This window comes from Pelobates fuscus, chromosome 3 (genome assembly GCF_036172605.1).
Source record: "Pelobates fuscus isolate aPelFus1 chromosome 3, aPelFus1.pri, whole genome shotgun sequence".
NCBI lineage: Eukaryota > Metazoa > Chordata > Amphibia > Anura > Pelobatidae > Pelobates > Pelobates fuscus.
In genome coordinates this window covers 401,674,027-401,696,700 of record NC_086319.1, presented here as the reverse complement: position 1 = coordinate 401,696,700, position 22,674 = coordinate 401,674,027, and the positions used below count along the sequence as shown (strand labels likewise).

The 22,674-nt window shown below is 42.0% G+C and overlaps 1 protein-coding gene across 2 annotated transcripts in view; it reads left to right on the top strand.

The window, feature by feature from the left end:
* Positions 1-1,015: 1,015 nt before the first annotated feature.
* Positions 1,016-22,674, top strand: part of KDM6B (lysine demethylase 6B) — a 111,937-nt gene continuing 90,278 nt past the window's right edge. For both annotated transcript variants that reach the window (XM_063449716.1, XM_063449713.1), the window contains exon 1: positions 1,016-1,676. The gene's annotated coding sequence lies outside the window, so the exon portion shown is untranslated. The remainder of the gene's footprint in view (positions 1,677-22,674) is intronic.

Below are 22,674 nucleotides of genomic sequence, written 5' to 3'. Positions count from 1 at the left end.
CCATGCACCTGGTCAGTCACATCCCTGACCTTTTGTCCACCCCCCTCTCCTATCCCTGCACCCTGCATCCCCCCTGACACAATGCCCATGGTGAGTCACATCCCAGACCTTCTGCATCCCCCCTGACATCATGCACCCGGTAAGTCACATCCCTGACCGTCTGTCCAGTCCCCTGCCCCTACACATCCCCCCTGACACAATGCCCATGGTGAGTCACATCCCTGACCTTCTGTCCAGCCCACTCCCCTGCATCCCACCCTGACACAATGCCCATGGTGAGTCACATCCTAGACCTTCTGTCCAGTCCCCTCTCCTACCCCTACACCCTGCATCCCCCCAGACAACATGCACCTAGTCAGTCACATCAATGACCTTCTGTCCAGCCCCCTCTCCTACCCCTACACCCTGCATCCCCCCAGACACCATGCACCTAGTCAATCACATCCCTGACCTTCTGTCCAGCCCCCTCTCCTACCCCTTCACCCTGCATCCCCCCAGCCCCAGTCACATCCCTGACCTTCTGTCCAGCCCCCTCTCCTACCCCTACACCCTGCATCCCCCCAGACACCATGCACCTAGTCAATCACATCCCTGACCTTCTGTCTAGCCCCCTCTCCTACCCCTACACCCTGCATCCCCCCAGCCCCAGTCACATCCCTGACCTTCTGTCCAGCCCCCTCTCTTACCCCTACACCCTGACCTTCTGTCTAGCCCCCTCTCCTACCCCTACACCCTGCATCCCCCCAGCCCCAGTCACATCCCTGACCTTCTGTCCAGCCCCCTCTCTTACCCCTACATCCCCCCAGACCCAGTCACATCCCTGACCTTCTGTCCAGCCCCCTCTCCTACCCCTACACCCTGCATCCCCCCAGACAACATGCACCTAGTCAGTCACATCAATGACCTTCTGTCCAGCCCCCTCTCTTACCCCTACACCCTGCATCCCCCCAGCCCCAGTCACATCCCTGACCTTCTGTCCAGCCCCCTCTCCTACCCCTACACCCTGCATCCCCCCAGCCCCAGTCACATCCATGACCTTCTGTCCAGCCCCCTCTCCTGCCCCTACACCCTGCATCCCCCCAGACAACATGCACCTAGTCAGTCACATCCCTGACCTTCTGTCCAGCCCCCTCTCTTACCCCTACACCCTGCATCCCCCCTGACACCATGCACCTAGTCAGTCACATCCCTGACCTTCTGTCCAGCCCCCTCTCCTGCCCCTACACCCTGCATCCCCCCAGACCCCATACACCTGCTCAGTCACATCCCTGACCTTACATCCAGTTCCCCTCGCCAACACCTGCCTAGCACCATCATAGTCTTCTGTTATATTTCATTACTTTTAATCCTGACCCTCACATTCCCCTACCCTCCCCACTGTGTGTTTTTCTATATCTTACTTTTATTTCTGTTGCCCACTGTTGGCCTCTTGTACCCAGAGCTAAATACCTCTCTACAGCCCAGACATCACTTTCAAACCTTGGCCACTTTCTTCCATACACTCCCAGTCTCTTCCCTTTCATACTTAACTTTCCAGCAAATATCCCAGATCCACTGCTTCTGCCTGTGACTTACATCAAAGGCACAGATGTATATGTAAGCAGCCCGTACAATCACCCTCACTCTTGAAGATGCCACGCTGGACTCCCCAAGAACGAGGAAGGGCAGATACACAGGTGTGTAAGCCCGGGTCATGGGGCAACGGGGTAACTGTGGGCAGAACAGGGAAGGTACTGTTCTCTGGCTCATTACTCCTAATGTCACGTATGCTAGTAACTGTTTATACTATGAGACTGTTGTATGCGTATCATTGTTTAGGTGTGTCCCTCATATCTTTCATTTACAGTGTAGGACTGTCGGATATTGGACCTGTCTTCTATATCCTGTTTATATTATGGGACTAATTATAGAGTTTAGAACCATTTATATTATGAGTCAATAGTAGGGGATATGTCTTATGGTTTAATAACCTCTCTTTATATCTAATTTACATAATAGGACCATTATAGGGTCTGTGTCTCAAGGTATAGAAGGTTCCCTAACTCCTATAGTATATACAGTGCGTACTATAAGACAGTAAGTCCTTCTGTGTCTTAATGTAGAGAATCCCTTTATACTATAGGACGGTATAAGGTGTTTGCCTTAGTCCATGGGAGCCTTGCTCTTACTGACCATGGGATCTGTGTCTCATTACAGACACTTCCCTCAAATATCTAATTCATCCCCGGGACTGTGTCTGTGTCACAATATATAGAGGCCTCCCGCCTGTGTCTCACTGTATAACAAACACCCTCAAATATCCCATTTATACTAGTCTTTGTTACAATGTATAGAGGGGTACCTCATAAATCCCATTTGTAACACAGAACAGTTAAAGGGTCTGAGTCTCAGTGTATAATAAACCTCCCTCATATATCCTATTTAAATCATATCCAGTTATAGAGTCACAGTGTATAATAAACCTCCCTCGTATATCCTATTTATACTATAGCCAGTTATATAGTATCAGTGTATAATAAACCTCCCTCGTATATCCCATTTATATCATATCCAGTTAGAGTCTCAGTGTATAATAAACATCCCTCGTATATTCCATTTATACTATATCCAGTTATAGAGTCTCAGTGTATAATAAACCTCCCTCGTATATTCCATTTATACTATAGCCAGTTATAGAGTCTCAGTTTATAATAAACCTCCCTCGTATATTCCATTTATATCATATCCAGTTATAGAGTCTTAGTGTATAATAAACCTCCCTTGTTATCCTATTTATATCATATCCAGTTATAGAGTCTCAGTGTATAATAAACATCCCTCGTTATCCTATTTATATCATATCCAGTTATAGATTCTCAGTGTATAATAAACATCCCTCGTTATCCTATTTATATCATATCCAGTTATAGATTCTCAGTGTATAATAAACATCCCTCGTTCATCCTATTTATATCATATCCAGTTATAGAGTCTCAGTGTATAATAAACCTCCCTCGTATATTCCATTTATACTATAGCCAGTTATAGAGTCTCAGTTTATAATAAACCTCCCTCGTATATCCCATTTATATCATATCCAGTTATAGAGTCTTAGTGTATAATAAACCTCCCTCGTTATCCTATTTATATCATATCCAGTTATAGAGTCTCAGTGTATAATAAACATCCCTCGTTATCCTTTTTATATCATATCCAGTTATAGAGTCTCAGTGTATAATAAACATCCCTCGTATATTCCATTTATACTATGGCCAGTTATAGAGTCTCAGTTTATAATAAACCTCCCTCGTATATCCCATTTATATCATATCTAGTTATAGAGTCTCAGTGTATAATAAACCTCCCTTGTATATCCCATTTATATCATATCTAGTTATAGAGTCTCAGTGTATAATAAACCTCCCTTGTATATCCCATTTATATCATATCTAGTTATAGAGTCTCAGTGTATAATAAACCTCCCTCGTATATCCCATTTATACTATAGCCAGTTATAGAGTCTCAGTGTATAATAAATCTCCCTCGTATATCCCATTTATATCATATCTAGTTATATATTATCAGTGTATAATAAACCTCCCTCGTTATCCCATTCATATCATATCCAGTTATATAGTATCAGTGTATAATAAACCTCCCTCGTTATCCTATTTATATCATAGCCAGTTATAGAGTCTCAGTGTATAATAAACCTCCCTCATATATCCCATTTATACTATAGCCAGTTATATAGTATCAGTGTATAATAAACCTCCCTCATATATCCCATTTATATCATATCTAGTTATATAGCATCAGTGTATAATAAACCTCCCTCATATATCCCATTTATACTATAGCCAGTTATATAGTATCAGTGTATAATTAACCTCCCTCATATATCCCATTTATACTATAGCCAGTTATATAGTATCAGTGTATAATAAACCTCCCTCGTATATCCCATTTATATCATATCTAGTTATATAGTATCAGTGTATAATAAACCTCCCTCGTATATCCCATTCATACTATATCCAGTTATATAGTATCAGTGTATAATAAACCTCCCTCGTATATCCCATTTATACTATATCCAGTTATATAGTATCAGTGTATAATAAACCTCCCTTGTTATCCCATTTATATCATATCTAGTTATACAGTCACAGTGTATAATAAACCTCCCTTGTATATCCCATTTATACTATAGCCAGTTATGGAGTCTGTGTCTTGGTGTCTCATTCTCTCATCCTTTATCGTTTTTCCTCTATAATTTTGTTTTCTTATTCTCCCCTGCTCTGAACTCTTCCAATTAAATTCATTCCCCTGAATTCAGCAGTCTTTGTTCCCAGCCTTTCCCTCCCCGGTCTCTCTTTTCCCATCTCTTACAGTCTCTATGCTTGCAGTCTTTTTGCCCGCCACCCTCTAGATAAAGATGTTTTGATTCCCTTCTGTCTCTCTGGCAGACTGCTCTTCCAACTACTCCCTTCTCCACTCTCCCTCCCTTTCTGTTCCACTAACTCCCTGCCCTCTGTCTATTTGTCACCATCTCTCCCTCCAGCCTTTATCGTTCCTCTCTTATTCTTCTCTCCCCACCTCTGCTAGCGTTTCTCCTCCCTCCCTCTCTCCCTCTGCAGTCCTTTCCTCATTCTCCCTCCCTCACCTAGTCACTTGTTATCCCTCTTAACAAACCTCCTCTCCCATTCCAATCTGTCTTTCCTACCTTTCTGTCTCTGTACCCAGTCCCCTCTGTCTCACTGGTTTTCAATCTCTGACTAGCTGTTCCCAGTTCTCGTTCACACAATTTTTATAAGACCCTCCCCAGCATGTCTCTTTGTTTCCAGCTGTCTTTTAATGTGTATCTTCCAGGCTGTCTAGTTATGTCAGACTGCCCTGTGTGCATTTTGTATGTGTGCTCTGTCCGTTTTTCCAGCTGTCCCTCCTGTCTGTGTATTTATTATAAGTGCAACCTATTCCCCAGGTTTCTGACTGTTTAGCTCTTTTAGCCACTCTTTGTATCTGTCATCCAGTCTAATTTATTTAAACATATCTCCACATTCTCTCAGTCTACATTTTCTGTTTCTTTTTCAGCCACCACCCACCATGTCTCGTGTTTTAAATGTATTTATTTATACATTTTATTATTCTTAAGTGTTTCCCCCCTTTTTCTGTCACTTTATTTTTCCTTTTTTCACACTTTGTCTTGTTTTTTCCAAAATATACAATAGAACCGTCTGTGTCTCTATATAGAACCTCCCTCGTACACCCTATTTATACTATAGAACTGTTACAGGGTCTGTGTCTCTGTATAGAACCTCCCTCATACACCCTATTTATACTATAGAACTGTTACAGGGTCTGTGTCTCTATATAGAACCTCCCTCATACACCCTATTTATACTATAGAACTGTTACAGGGTCTGTGTCTCTATATAGAACCTCCCTCGTACACCCTATTTATACTATAGAACTGTTACAGGGTCTGTGTCTCTATATAGAACCTCCCTCGTACGCCCTATTTATACTATAGAACTGTTACAGGGTCTGTGTCTCTATATAGAACCTCCCTCGTACGCCCTATTTATACTATAGAACTGTTACAGGGTCTGTGTCTCTGTATAGAACCTCCCTCGTACGCCCTATTTATACTATAGAACTGTTACAGGGTCTGTGTCTCTATATAGAACCTCCCTCATACACCCTATTTATACTATAGAACTGTTACAGGGTCTGTGTCTCTGTATAGAACCTCCCTCGTACACCCTATTTATACTATAGAACTGTTACAGGGTATGTGTCTCAATATAAAACCTTCCTCATACACCCTATTTATACTATAGAACTGTTATAGGGTGTGTGTCTCTATATAGAACCTCCCTCATACACCCTATTTATACTATAGAACTGTTACAGGGTCTGTGTCTCTATATAGAACCTCCCTCATACACCCTATTTATACTATAGAACTGTTACAGGGTCTGTGTCTCTATATAGAACCTCCCTCATACACCCTATTTATACTATAGAACTGTTACAGGGTATGTGTCTCAATATAAAACCTTCCTCATACACCCTATTTATACTATAGAACTGTTACAGGGTCTGTGTCTCTATATAGAACGTCCCTCATACACTCTATTTATACTATAGAACTGTTACAGGATCTGTGTCTCTATATAGAACCTCCCTCATACACCCTATTTATACTATAGAACTGTTATAGGGTCCGTGTCTCTATATAGAACCTCCCTCGTACGCCCTATTTATACTATAGAACTGTTACAGGGTCTGTGTCTCTATATAGAACCTCCCTCATACACCCTATTTATACTATAGAACTGTTATAGGGTCTGTGTCTCTATATAGAACCTCCCTCGTACACCCTATTTATACTATAGAACTGTTATAGGGTCTGTGTCTCTATATAGAACCTCCCTCATACACCCTATTTATACTATAGAACTGTTACAGGGTCTGTGTCTCTGTATAGAACCTCCCTCGTACACCCTATTTATACTATAGAACTGTTACAGGGTCTGTGTCTCTATATAGAACCTCCCTCATACACCCTATTTATACTATAGAACTGTTACAGGGTCTGTGTCTCTATCTAGAACCTCCCTCGTACACCCTATTTATACTATAGAACTGTTGTGTCTCTACATAGAACCTCCCTCATACGCCCTATTTATACTATAGAACTGTTATAGGGTGTGTGTCTCTATATAGAACCTCCCTCATACACCCTATTTATACTATAGAACTGTTACAGGGTCTGTGTCTCTATATAGAACCTCCCTCATACACCCTATTTATACTATAGAACTGTTACAGGGTATGTGTCTCTATATAGAACCTCCCTCATACGCCCTATTTATACTATAGAACTGTTACAGGGTATGTGTCTCTATATAGAACCTCCCTCGTACACCCTATTTATACTATAGAACTGTTACAGGGTCTGTGTCTCTATATAGAACCTCCCTCGTACACCCTATTTATACTATAGAACTGTTACAGGGTATGTGTCTCAATATAAAACCTTCCTCATACACCCTATTTATACTATAGAACTGTTACAGGGTATGTGTCTCAATATAAAACCTCCCTCGTACGCCCTATTTATACTATAGAACTGTTACAGGGTCTGTGTCTCTATATAGAACCTCCCTCATACACCCTATTTATACTATAGAACTGTTATAGGGTCTGTGTCTCTATATAGAACCTCCCTCATACACCCTATTTATACTATAGAACTGTTGTGTCTCTACATAGAACCTCCCTCATACGCCCTATTTATACTATAGAACTGTTATAGGGTGTGTGTCTCTATATACAACCTCCCTCGTACGCCCTATTTATACTATAGAACTGTTATAGGGTCTGTGTCTCTATATAGAACCTCCCTCATACACCCTATTTATACTATAGAACTGTTACAGGGTCTGTGTCTCTATATAGAACCTCCCTCATACACCCTATTTATACTATAGAACTGTTACAGGGTCTGTGTCTCTATATAGAACCTCCCTCATACGCCCTATTTATACTATAGAACTGTTACAGGGTCTGTGTCTCTATATAGAACCTCCCTCGTACGCCCTATTTATACTATAGAACTGTTACAGGGTCTGTGTCTCTATATAGAACGTCCCTCATACACCCTATTTATACTATAGAACTGTTACAGGGTCTGTGTCTCTATATAGAACCTCCCTCATACACCCTATTTATACTATAGAACTGTTACAGGGTCTGTGTCTCTATATAGAACCTCCCTCATACACCCTATTTATACTATAGAACTGTTACAGGGTCTGTGTCTCTATATAGAACCTCCCTCGTACACCCTATTTATACTATAGAACTGTTACAGGGTGTGTGTCTCTATATAGAACCTCCCTCATACGCCCTATTTATACTATAGAACTGTTACAGGGTATGTGTCTCAATATAAAACCTTCCTCATACACCCTATTTATACTATAGAACGGTTACAGGGTCTGTGTCTCTATATAGAACCTCCCTCATACACCCTATTTATACTATAGAACTGTTACAGGGTCTGTGTCTCTATATAGAACCTCCCTCATACACCCTATTTATACTATAGAACTGTTACAGGGTCTGTGTCTCTATATAGAACCTCCCTCGTACACCCTATTTATACTATAGAACTGTTACAGGGTCTGTGTCTCTATATAGAACCTCCCTCATACACCCTATTTATACTATAGAACTGTTACAGGGTCTGTGTCTCTATATAGAACCTCCCTCATACACCCTATTTATACTATAGAACTGTTACAGGGTCTGTGTCTCTATATAAAACCTCCCTCATACACCCTATTTATACTATAGAACTGTTACAGGGTCTGTGTCTCTATATAGAACCTCCCTCATACACCCTATTTATACTATAGAACTGTTACAGGGTCTGTGTCTCTATATAGAACCTCCCTCATACACCCTATTTATACTATAGAACTGTTATAGGGTCTGTGTCTCTATATAGAACCTCCCTCATACACCCTATTTATACTATAGAACTGTTACAGGGTCTGTGTCTCTATATAGAACCTCCCTCGTACACCCTATTTATAATATAGAACTGTTACAGGGTCTGTGTCTCTATATAGAACCTCCCTCATACGCCCTATTTATACTATAGAACTGTTACAGGGTCTGTGTCTCTATATAGAACCTCCCTCATACACCCTATTTATACTATAGAACTGTTATAGGGTGTGTGTCTCTATATAGAACCTCCCTCATACACCCTATTTATACTATAGAACTGTTACAGGGTCTGTGTCTCTATATAGAACCTCCCTCATACACCCTATTTATACTATAGAACTGTTATAGGGTCTGTGTCTCTATATAGAACCTCCCTCATACACCCTATTTATACTATAGAACTGTTACAGGGTCTGTGTCTCTATATAAAACCTCCCTCATACACCCTATTTATACTATAGAACTGTTACAGGGTGTGTGTCTCTATATAGAACCTCCCTCATACACCCTATTTATACTATAGAACTGTTAAAGGGTCTGTGTCTCTATATAGAACCTCCCTCATACACCCTATTTATACTATAGAACTGTTACAGGGTCTGTGTCTCTATATAGAACCTCCCTCGTACGCCCTATTTATACTATAGAACTGTTACAGGGTCTGTGTCTCTGTATAGAACCTCCCTCGTACGCCCTATTTATACTATATAACTGTTACAGGGTCTGTGTCTCTGTATAGAACCTCCCTCGTACGCCCTATTTATACTATAGAACTGTTACAGGGTCTGTGTCTCAATATAAAACCTTCCTCATACACCCTATTTATACTATAGAACTGTTATAGGGTCTGTGTCTCTATATAGAACCTCCCTCATACACCCTATTTATACTATAGAACTGTTACAGGGTCTGTGTCTCTATATAGAACCTCCCTCATACACCCTATTTATACTATAGAACTGTTACAGGGTCTGTGTCTCTATATAGAACCTCCCTCGTACAACCTATTTATACTATAGAACTGTTACAGGGTCTGTGTCTCAATATAAAACCTTCCTCATACACCCTATTTATACTATAGAACTGTTATAGGGTCTGTGTCTCTATATAGAACCTCCCTCATACACCCTATTTATACTATAGAACTGTTACAGGGTCTGTGTCTCTATATAGAACCTCCCTCATACACCCTATTTATACTATAGAACTGTTACAGGGTCTGTGTCTCTATATAGAACCTCCCTCATACACCCTATTTATACTATAGAACTGTTACAGGGTCTGTGTCTCTACATAGAACCTCCCTCATACGCCCTATTTATACTATAGAACTGTTATAGGGTGTGTGTCTCTATATAGAACCTCCCTCATACACCCTATTTATACTATAGAACTGTTACAGGGTCTGTGTCTCTATATAGAACCTCCCTCATACACCCTATTTATACTATAGAACTGTTACAGGGTCTGTGTCTCTATATAGAACCTCCCTCATACACCCTATTTATACTATAGAACTGTTACAGGGTCTGTGTCTCTATATAGAACCTCCCTCATAGACCCTATTTATACTATAGAACTGTTACAGGGTCTGTGTCTCAATATAAAACCTTCCTCATACACCCTATTTATACTATAGAACTGTTATAGGGTCTGTGTCTCTATATAGAACCTCCCTCATACACCCTATTTATACTATAGAACTGTTACAGGGTCTGTGTCTCTATATAGAACCTCCCTCATACACCCTATTTATACTATAGAACTGTTACAGGGTCTGTGTCTCTATATAGAACCTCCCTCATACACCCTATTTATACTATAGAACTGTTACAGGGTCTGTGTCTCTATATAGAACCTCCCTCATACACCCTATTCATACTATAGGGTATATATACTATATATACTTAATATATAGTAAGGTTCACCTTATGCAACAACACTGCACATGTAGAAGTGTGAATCCAGGCAGCTGATGATCCTGCTAGGCTGAGGCCCAGACTGACAGGTCCAAAAGGCCCATAGTGAAGTGCACCGCAGAGTAAGCGCAATACTGGCGCAATAAGGCTGCCGGAAGACAAAATGTCCGCCAAAGCCATTGAGAAAGCCTCCTCCCCTGCCTTAAAATTCAGAACACATTTTCTATTTTACAGAAGCAGCAGTTAATGTGTTAATAAAGCCAAAGCAAGGCTAAAAGTATTGTTAGCTATAATAACAAGAATTAATGACAATAAAAAGGATTATTAAAAAATAGTTTTTATTTTCTTAAGCTTTTGCCCCTTCAGCTTCGAACGCTAGACCTCTGTCTAGTCCACAGTGCTTCCCTAGCTAGTCTGAGAGCAAGCCTTTTTATTATTGCTATGAAAATGTTTTTAATTACTTTGGATATAATATCCAGGTGTCAGAGATCCCATGAAGGAAGATCCGCTTAGCCCCCCAACATCCATCTGAGGAGGCACCCTCGCTCATTTGGTCCCCATCTTGTCAGTGCAGCTTTATGTACATGGGGGATAGTGCAAGGTAATGGCCAAATCTAGCGGAGGATCTGTGTCAGGCTATAAGCAATCTGGGTCTACGCAATCTGGGTCCACCAGGACGATGACGTCCAAAAATATGTGATGCTTTTTAAAAATAGCTCTTTCTCCAGTCTAACAGAGCCTGTGCCAATTTACCGAGAATTGGCAGAGATTGCAAGATCCAGCTGTCCAAAGATGTCGGCGTCCCAGCCAAAACCTCACAGCAATAATTATTGCTTCTTACTATAATGTCAAAGGTTGTTCAAACAAGTATTTACTCCAGAAGGTAGGAGTACCTAGGAAAACCAATGGCTGGAGTTTATGTACAAAACAGTGATTTGTGGGAAATTCGTAAAATTTAAGGCAAAACAAGTGAGACTGGGGATATAGCTCAGTTTAAGATTTCTTTTTCCAGATCAGCTATTTTGTAGCTTCAGTTTCACTTTAGCGCAGTTAATTGTTTAGTGAATAATCCCCCCAATAAAAAAAAAAAAGAATCTGTCACAATAAAATAAACGTTTGCATTTTTATCGTGTAAGGTATATTATTTAAAGAGACACTCAACGCACTATAACCACTACAGCCTGCAAACATGCCCCCAGCCTTGCGAGAACACATGTAGCCACAGTGTAAATGAGGTCAAGTTTTAAACAAGCCTGAAAGATATAATTGTTGCCAACAATATAAAAAAAATGTCCAGGGACACTTTGCAGCACAGCTACCAATTACTACCTTGAAAATTTACCACACCCACTGCCGCAAAGCTCCGCCCACTATGTCCAACCCACATTATTAATCTCTGCCTACTTATCGTGGTGTAGATTACAGGGTCTACTCAATAAAGAGAGAAATACAGGGAATTGAGAAGGTAATTTTAAACTAAGGCCAAAGTAGCCGAGTTGGAAAAATACTCCCATTCAGCTACAGTATTTCTGCCTAAAGTTTGAAATTTCCATCACAATTCCCTGCAATTCTCTCTTGAGTAGACCTTTATAACACCAAGTTCCCACCAACAGTACCATCATCCTTGGTGTGCGATAGATACATTCGCAGCACAACATCTATAGCAGGTTCATTTTATCACAAGGTGAGTTGGGTATCAGTGGTGACACTGTCAGTACAAGTACAAATATAGAAAGATCTTGTGCAGATGTGCTTCAGTCAGAGAGTTGTGTCTATACAATAGAACATACATTAGTTCGCAAACAAACAAGCTCAGTGACACACACAAATTTACTTCAGACAAGCTCACTGACACACACACACTCACTAAATACAAGTTCACTGACACACACAAGCTCACTAAATACAAGCATACTAACACACACAAGCTCACTAAATACAAGTTCACTGACACACAAGCTCACTAAATACAAGCTTACTGACACATACAAGTTCACTGACACACAAGCTCACTAAATACAAGCTCACTATTGCGGTCGCCGGCCCGCCGTCGTCACACGGCCGTGCCCGACCGGCACAGCCTCGCCGACAACACGAGCTTACCTGCGAGCCGGCAACCGCTCCCCCAGGTCTTGCGGGCATCGCGCGGAAATCCAAGATGGCGCTGACCGCGTGGTCGCGTCCATCTCTAGCTCCACCCCCGAAAATTATACTAACGTGTGCGTGACGTCACAACATCAACGCACACGCACGTTTTGGGGTCAGAGGTCGACCTCTGACCAATCAGAGCATAGAGAGGGATATTTAAATCCCTAACTCACCCCAGTACCTTGCCCTGTCGTGGTTTCCGTTTCCTGGTTTCCTGAGAGTGCTCTATATTCGTGTATCTGATTTCCTGGTATCCTGATCTTGGCCTTTCCCTGGTTATTCTGTATTCTGGTTTCCCTGACTTGGCTTGTGTAAACGGTATTGTGTATTTTCTGGCTTCCTTGACCTCGGCTTTCCCTTTGACCATTCTCTGTCTCTAGCGTATTAGTCCGGCCATTCTAAGGTCCGGTTTACGCTCTGTCCTTTTATTTTCCATTCCTTGTATATGTATATGTTTACATAGTTTCTGCGTGCTGGACCACACTAGTAGTCGTGACACTCACTGACACACACATGTTTACTAAATACAAGCTCACTGACACACACAAGCTCACTAAATACAAGCTCACTGACACACACATGTTTAGTAAATACAAGCTCACTGACACACACAAGCTCACTAAATACAAGCTCACTGACACACACAAGCAGTAACATCTTAACAGCGATATGGGCACCCGAGCAAAGCAGTGCACTGGGACCCTTCCTACACAACAACTCACGGGGAAAAAAAAATTATCAATAAAATTAAGCTTTATTGTACCTCCAACAAATGCAATACATACATACAATAAATATACACAGACTGCTGAACAGATTCACACACAGACTGCTGGATACACGCACACACCGACTGCTGAATACACGTACACACCCTTTGCTGAATACACACACACAGAGACTGCTGAGTACACACAGACAGACTGCTGAGTACATACATACACTACACTGAATGCACACACACGAACACATGCACAGAGACTGCTGAATACACACATTGCCATGGTAACACGCGGCAACGCTCTGCACAGCATGCTCTGCCTCCCTATCACTAACGAAGGTCCCTTGGGCATGTGAGGGAGATCACCTGCCCAAGGGACAGGTCTCCTCTGTCGGCCTGGGCACATGGACATCACGGTGGGGTCCCCATGCTTGTGGAGCCCCCGGGCAACTGCCCCACGTGCCCAGGCGGAGAGACGACCCTGCACGCAAGCTCACTAAATACAAGATCACTGACACACACAAGGTCACTACAGACAAGCTCGCTGACACACACAAATGTATTACAGACAAGCTCACTGACACACACACACAAGCTAACTACAGACAAGCTCACTGACACACACACACAGGCTCACTACAGACAAGCTCACTGACACACAAACTAACTACAGACAAGCTCGCTGGCACACACAAGATCACTACAGACAAGCTCGCTGACACACACACACACACAAGCTCAATACAGACAAGCCCACTGACACACACACACACAAGCTCACGGACACACAAACAAGCTCACTACAAACAAGCTCATTGACACACACACAAGCTTTCTGACTAGCAGGCACATACACACACAAGGCTGAGTATATCAAGCCTACCTGGCACTGGAGGCTTTTGCTGGGCCTCTTCCTCCTGCAGCGAGGTCTGCTTCTTAGCAGGGGCAGAGATTTCGAGCGGGAGGCAGAGCTAACATACGTGAAGCAGAGCTGGAGTCTGTGTCCCAGGGAAGCTGCTGGGAATTCGGAAGTGCTCCCTCTGGCCTCCAGCACCTCTCCCCAGCCCCCAGCACTTCTCCCTAGCCCCCATCAGTTCTTTCCTGAATCCCCTGGGACTGTAATAGGCTGTGGGAAAATAGTAAAAGCACATGACCAGCAAGTTGCCAGGATAGTTGGCAACTAAACGGCTGTAAACTCCACCCTGTTGCTTGATCAGGAGTACAATACAGAATGCTGTGTGCACAAAGTGCCACAATAGTGATTTATTTGAAGGACAAAGCATCAATGTGAATGACCTACATTTTTTTGCTGTTTTGACACAGACCAATGTCGTTCAGATGTCCACAGCGCTTGTCTACACTTCCGCATTAGCAAGATCCTTTTTGTCCAAGTTTGGACGGCATTCATTGGCTAAGCATGTCAGCTGATTTCATCAGCCAATGAGTGAACAGAATCGATATTACTGAAGTACAATATTCTGAGCAATTTGCTAGGCTAAAGGCACATGGGAGACCACCGATGGTGTCACGCCACAAGACTTGTGGGACAGTGGCAGTGAGCGGTAGTGGTTATGGTGCTCAGACTGCCTCTCTTTAAGTGACATTGTAAAATCATAGCTAAATCCATTTTAATTCCTGGATGTAATAGTACAAAATCTGAGAATAACAAACGGAAAAAAATCTGAGAATTTATATTAACAATACTTATTTGTTAATTGAAAAGGTTTGCAAAAGTTATGTTAAAACAGCAGATTTTTTTAAATGTTAAATTCATCACATTTTCGGTTTAGTTACAGAATCTTTAAAAACTCTTAAAGTTGTGTGTATTTTATCTGGTAGAGTCACTGCAAAATGGATTGCGTTGTGTACGTGGAGCTCTATCTATTGGTTAAGCACTGTTTTGCATTGTGTATGTGGAGTGCCACCTATTGGTTAAGCACTGTATTGTTTTGTGTACGTGGAGCACTATCTATTGCTTGACCACTGTATTGCATTGTGTATGTGGAGCGCCACCTATTGGTTGAGCACTGTATTGCATTGTGTATGTGGAGCTCTATCTATTGGTTGTGTACTGTATTGTTTTGTGTACGTGGAGCTCTATCTATTGCTTGGCACAGCATTGCATTGTGTACATGGAGCTCCATCTATTGGTTGGCACAGTATTGCATTGTGTACATGGAGCTCCATCTATTGGTTGGCACAGTATTGCATTGTGTACATGGAGCTCCATCTATTGGTTGGCACAGTATTGCATTGTGTACGTGGAGCTCCATCTATTGGTTGGCACAGTATTGCATTGTGTACATGGAGCTCCATCTATTGGTTGGCACACCGTTGCGTGTGTGGAGCTCCATCTATTGGTTGAGCACTGTATTGCAATGTTTACGTGGAGCTTCATCTAACGGTTGGCACAGTATTGCATTGTGTACATAGAGCTCCATCTATTGGTTGGCACAGCATTGCATTGTGTACGTGGAGCTCCATCTATTGGTTAGCACAGTATTGCATTGTGTACGTGGAGCTCCATCTATTGGTTAGCACAGCATTGCATTGTGTACGTGGAGCTCCATCTATTGGTTGGCACAGCATTGCAGTGTGTACATGGAGCTCCATCTATTGGTTGGCACAGTATTGCATTGTGTACGTGGAGCTCCATCTATTGGTTGGCACAGTATTGCATTGTGTACGTGGAGCTCCATCTATTGGTTGGCACAGCATTGCATTGTGTACGTGGAGCTCCATCTATTGGTTGGCATTGCATTGTGTACGTGGAGCGCCATCTATTGGTTGGCACAGTATTGCATTGTGTATGTAGAGCTTCATCTATTGCTTGGCACAGCATTGCATTGTTTACGTGGAGCTCCATCTATTGGTTGGCACAGCATTGCAATGTGTACGTGGAGCTCCATCTATTGGTTGGCACAGCATTGCATTGTGTACGTGGAGCTCCATCTATTGGTTGGCACAGCATTGCATTGTGTACGTAGCGCTCCATCTATTGGTTGGCACAGTATTGCATTGTGTATTTGGAGTTCCATCTAACGGTTGGCACAGTATTGCATTGTGTACGTGGAGCTCCATCTATTGGTTGGCACAGTATTGCATTGTGTATGTGGAGCTCCATCTATTGGTTGGCACAGAATTGCATTGTGTACGTGGAGCTCCATCTATTGGTTGGCACAGCATTGCATTGTGTACGTGGAGCTCCATCTATTGGTTGGCACAGCATTGCATGGTGTACGTGGAGCTCCATCTATTGGTTGGCACAGCATTGCATTGTGTACGTAGCGCTCCATCTATTGGTTGGCACAGTATTGCATTGTGTACGTAGCGCTCCATCTATTGGTTGGCACAGCATTGCATTGTGTATTTGGAGCTCCATCTAACGGTTGGCACAGTATTGCATTGTGTACGTGGAGCTCCATCTATTGGTTGGCACAGTATTGCATTGTGTATGTGGAGCTCCATCTATTGGTTGGCACAGCATTGTGTATGTGGAGCTCCATCTATTGGTTGGCACAGCATTGTGTATGTGGAGCTCCATCTATTGGTTGGCACAGTATTGCATTGTGTATGTGGAGCTCCATCTATTGGTTGGCACAGTATTGCACTGTGTATGTGGAGCTCCATCTATTGGTTGGCACAGAATTGCATTGTGTACGTGGAGCTCCATCTATTGGTTGGCACAGCATTGCATGGTGTACGTGGAGCTCCATCTATTGGTTGGCACGGCATTGCATTGTGTACGTAGCGCTCCATCTATTGGTTGGCACAGCATTGCATTGTGTATTTGGAGCTCCATCTAACGGCTGGCACAGTATTGCATTGTGTACGTGGAGCTCCATCTATTGGTTGGCACAGTATTGCATTGTGTACGTGGAGCTCCATCTATTGGTTGGCACAGTATTGCATTGTGTACGTGGAGCTCCATCTATTGGTTGGCACAGTATTGCATTGTGTATGTGGAGCTCCATCTATTGGTTGGCACAGCATTGTGTATGTGGAGCTCCATCTATTGGTTGGCACAGTATTGCATTGTGTATGTGGAGCTCCATCTATTGGTTGGCACAGTATTGCACTGTGTATGTGGAGCTCCATCTATTGGTTGACACAGTATTGCACTGTATACTCCACGTACACAGTGCAATACTGTGCCAACCAATAGATGGAGCTCCACATACACAATGCGCCACCTATTGGTTGACAATGATGCTGTATTACCTGGATTTTCTAATAACTGAACAAAAATCACTGCAGCATTATTGATTAATGGAAATCTGTTTCTGCATGTTAATGTGTTACACCAAAAGCTTACTGCTTTATCCATCATGCAGCATGATGTATGGCCATATCTATTTTCTATTACTGTTGCTCTACCTATATATGATATGGCCCAGCATCGGGACCCTGTAATCAACAATGATCCCTTTCCAATTGAATCATTGCAATCTGCAATTTTTCTGTAAATTATTGTTTTAAAGGAACACTAAAGAGTTAGGAACACAAATATGTATTCCTAAAACGTGTCCCTGTCCCTACTTTCTTTTAGGTTCCTCTGCATCAAAATGTATGAAAAAAAATGCTGCTTTTCTCTCCCCCTCCCGCGATGTTACAGACAGGGCTGGTGCAAGGATCTTTGCCGAAACATTTTGCCACCCCATTGCCGATTAGTCTTCACCTGTGTTTTCCTAACTCTGCTTTTGAATTTCTTACCCTTCTAGTATTTAATAGCCTCTATTTTGAATGTTTTACCTCCTTTTGCCCCTTTGTGTGTCTTACACCCCCTTTTAGTGTATTTGATCTCCCCTATTGTGTATTTGATCTCCCCTATTGTGTATTTGATCTCCCCTATTGTGTATTTGATCTCCCCTATTGTGTATCCCTTCCCCTTTGTGTGTCTCTTACTTCCCCACCAGGCCCATTTTCCTGTCTCTTTCTCCACCTAAGTCCCTTTCTGTGTCTCTTACTCCTTCCCTAGCCCCTTTGTGTGGCTCTTACCTCCCACGCCATACATACATAGATTTGCAGACAAAAATACATACATGCACAAAGACACACACATACAGACATAGTTGTTCAGGCACAGAGCCACAAAGATATACAAAAACACAGTAATAAATGGCACACAATCAAACAAACTCAGACAATACATGCCAGACATGCAGGCACACAGTCATACAATCTACACGTACAGTTGCACGGTCATACAAACACAGACAACACAGACATACTGTCATACAAAGACATACAGACACAGTCTTACAGAGACATACAGACATAGATGAAGTTATAGTGAGACATACAAACGCAGGCATACAGTAACATACAAAGGTAGATAAATGTCAGCGCTGTGGAATAGCCCCAAATCAGTGTTTGTGGGGAAGCTGGGTATTGAGGTAAATGTGTATGATTTCCACCTCCACAGCGGTGGTTTAGGAAATGCATTAGAAATCCAGAGAATGTCCAAGGGTCTCGCCGAAATGCTGCAAGTTCAAATGGAGGGATGACAAAGCACTTAGCTGCCAAAGGTGTCTGCCTGGAAAGATAACATATAAGGCTTCTAACTCATCCACGCGTTCCACCCGCACTCAGCTGGCTTTTTCAAGATCTTTGTCATCACTCCATTTGAACTTGCAGCATTTCGTCTAGATCCTTGGACATTTTCTGGATTTCTACTGCACCCAGGGAGTGATAATACTTTCAGCACACTGCGTATCTGCTACATATCCTGGACTCTGGATCCTTAGATGGAAAGTAGGATTTAAACACCATCTTTTTTACTGTGTATGAGTTATTTAAAGGATTTGGAGTTTTATTTTTATATGATATTAATAAACTGTGTTGCACTTTCTCTGCTTGGTTTGTATCTTTGAAGATCCGTTACTGTGATCACTGCTGTTGGATACAAATTTACACAGAATACTCCTAATTTCCTAAACCACCGGTGTGGAGGTGGAAATCATACACATTTACCTCAATACCCAGCTTCCCCACAAACACTGATTTGGGGCTATTCCACAGCGCTGACATTTATCTACCTTTGGACATTCTTTCACATAGGTTTGCGGAATAACCTTTTATGTCTGGCAGCTAAAAAATTTTTTATCTTTGGACTTTTAATATTTGGTGTGATACAGACGATTTAATTTTATATTGCGCTTTTTTGCTCTATTTTTTGAGTAACATACAAAGACATACAGAACAAGGCATACAGAACCATACTGACAGTCATATGAAACATAAATACATAGTCATACAGAGACACACAGACTCAGGCATACAGAGGCATACAAACACAGACATACAGTCATACAGACAAATCACATAGTCATACAGAGACACACAGACTCAGGCATACAGAGACATACAGACAGGAATACAGAGACATACATACACAGATGTACAATCCTAAAGAGACATACAGACAACATGCAGAGACATACAGTCATGCAGAGACAGACATAAAGAGGCTTATAGACACAGCCATACAGAAACTTACAGACACAGCCATATGGACACAGACCTACAGAGACAGTCATGCAGAGACATACAGACATTCATACATGCAGTCACAATTACATACTTACATCTCAGGTCCCTGGGCAGCATGCTGTCTGGCTCTGATCTGTGGAGTCCCATCCTGCAGCCCAGCCCCATCACTAGGGTGGCAGCCGCACTGTGTGCTATACACACGGAGCAGGGATGTGCTGCACTTTTGATTGTGTGCGATTTCATCCTTGTCTGCGAGAGCTATTTAGTTGGCAAATAACGTGGAAATCCTATACTTATCTCTAAAATCCAGAAAATCACATTTAAAGGGACACCGTAGGCTCTGTATCTGCTTCATCTCATTAAACTGGTTATAGTGTCTGGAGTCCCCTGGTACCATCATTTCAGTTTCTAATGTTTTAAAGTTAAACAAGAGTGCCCGGCAGTCCATCCCCTCTGTGCTGCTTTGGCTAATAAGAAGTATTCACCTGAGCAGCAATGGGCAGCTGTGATTGGCTGAGAGTGTCAGCTGACTGCTTTTATCCTGTCAGAGCTCCAACTGACGGTATGAATGGGTATGACAACAAGGAAGTGTGTAATCTCTGCCTTAGCTACACATACAGAAGAGGCCGGACTGTGGGTGGCCAGGGGCTCTTATTTTGTGGCATACTACATGAACATGGTGCAACACTGAATGGAGGGACAGTGCCAGGGCATTCCAGGCACTATAACCAATTCAAAGAGATCGGGGGGTATTTTTTCTTCAGAAAATATTGTATTTTTTGTGTTTCATTTTTTGTGCTATTATTTAGTATTTCACCTTTGATGGTTTATCTATATAAAAATGACATTAAAAAGCTATGTCTTTAAAAAAAAAAAATGTATATCATTTGTATGGTGCATTAAGTAATTAGCGGGGAATTTGTTGAACAAATTGGTAAAATGCTAACATGTTTAAAGACTATAGAGCCACATGATAAACAGCAATGATTGTTAATGATTTAGACGTGACCTTGTTACAGCTTCTTTTAGTGTTTGGGGTAAAATCTAGATATAGATAATTTACCATAGTTTGTTGTATGAAAACCAAATGAGAGATTGGATCTAACCACATATTTAGTGATTTGTGTGCATGTGGGCCTTATTATAATTGTTCTTTATATCTAATTATGATTAGGATTACGGTACTTACATTAAGTTAGTTTAATATTTGAATTTAAAGGACCACTCTAGTGCCATTGTTTATAAAACAATTAGTTAACCCTAGCTGGACCTGGCACCCAGACCACTTCATTAAGCTGAAGTGGTCTGGGTGCCTAGAGTGGTCCTTTAATACACTGCGTGCAGAATTATTAGGCAAATGAGTATTTTGACCACATCATCCTCTTTATGCATGTTGTCTTACTCCAAGCTGTATAGGCTCGAAAGCCTACTACCAATTAAGCATATTAGGTGATGTGCATCTCTGTAATGAGAAGGGGTGTGGTCTAATGACATCAACACCCTATATCAGGTATGCATAATTATTAGGCAACCTCCTTTCCTTTGGCAAAATGAGTCAAAAGAAGGACTTGACAGGCTCAGAAAAATTAAAAATAGTGAGATATCTTGCAGAGGGATGCAGCACTCTTAAAATTGCAAAGCTTCTGAAGCGTGATCATCGAATAATCAAGCGTTTCATTCAAAATAGTCAACAGGGTCGCAAGAAGCGTGTGGAGAAACCAAGGCGCAAAATAACTGCCCATGAACTGAGAAAAGTCAAGCGTGCAGCTGCCAAGATGCCACTTGCCACCAGTCTGGCCATATTTCAGAGCTGCAACATCACTGGAGTGCCCGAAAGCACAAGGTGTGCAATACTCAGAGACATGGCCAAGGTAAGAAAGGCTGAAAGACGACCACCACTGAACAAGACACACAAGCTGAAACGTCAAGACTGGGCCAAGAAATATCTCAAGACTGATTTTTCTAAAGTTTTATGGACTGATGAAATGAGAGTGAGTCTTGATGGGCCAGATGGATGGATTGGTAAAGGGCAGAGAGCTCCAGTCTGACTCAGACGCCAGCAAGGTGGAGGTGGAGTACTGGTTTGGGCTGGTATCATCAAAGATGAGCTTGTGGGGCCTTTTCGGGTTGAGGATGGAGTCAAGCTCAACTCCCAGTTTCTGGAAGACACCTTCTTCAAGCAGTGGTACAGGAAGAAGTCTGCATCCTTCAAGAAAAACATGATTTTCATGCAGGACAATGCTCCATCACACGCGTCCAAGTACTCCACAGCGTGGCTGGCAAAAAAGGGTATAAAAGAAGAAAATCTAATGACATGGCCTCCTTGTTCACCTGATCTGAACCCCATTGAGAACCTGTGGTCCATCATCAAATGTGAGATTTACAAGGAGGGAAAACAGTACACCTCTCTGAACAGTGTCTGGGAGGCTGTGGTTGCTGCTGCACGCAATGTTGATGGTGAACAGATCAAAACACTGACATAATCCATGGATGGCAAGCTTTTGAGTGTCCTTGCAAAGAAAGGTGGCTATATTGGTCACTGATTTGTTTTTGTTATGTTTTTGAATGTCAGAAATGTATATTTGTGAATGTTGAGATGTTATATTGGTTTCACTGGTAAAAATAAATAATTGAAATGGGTATATATTTGTTTTTTGTTAAGTTGCCTAATAATTATGCACAGTAATAGTCACCTGCACACACAGATATCCCCCTAAAATAGCTAAAACTAAAAACAAACTAAAAACTACTTCCAAAAATATTCAGCTTTGATATTAATGAGTTTTTTGGGTTCATTGAGAACATGGTTGTTGTTCAATAATAAAATTAATCCTCAAAAATACAACTTGCCTAATAATTCTGCACTCCCTGTATTTATATCTCTGAGAA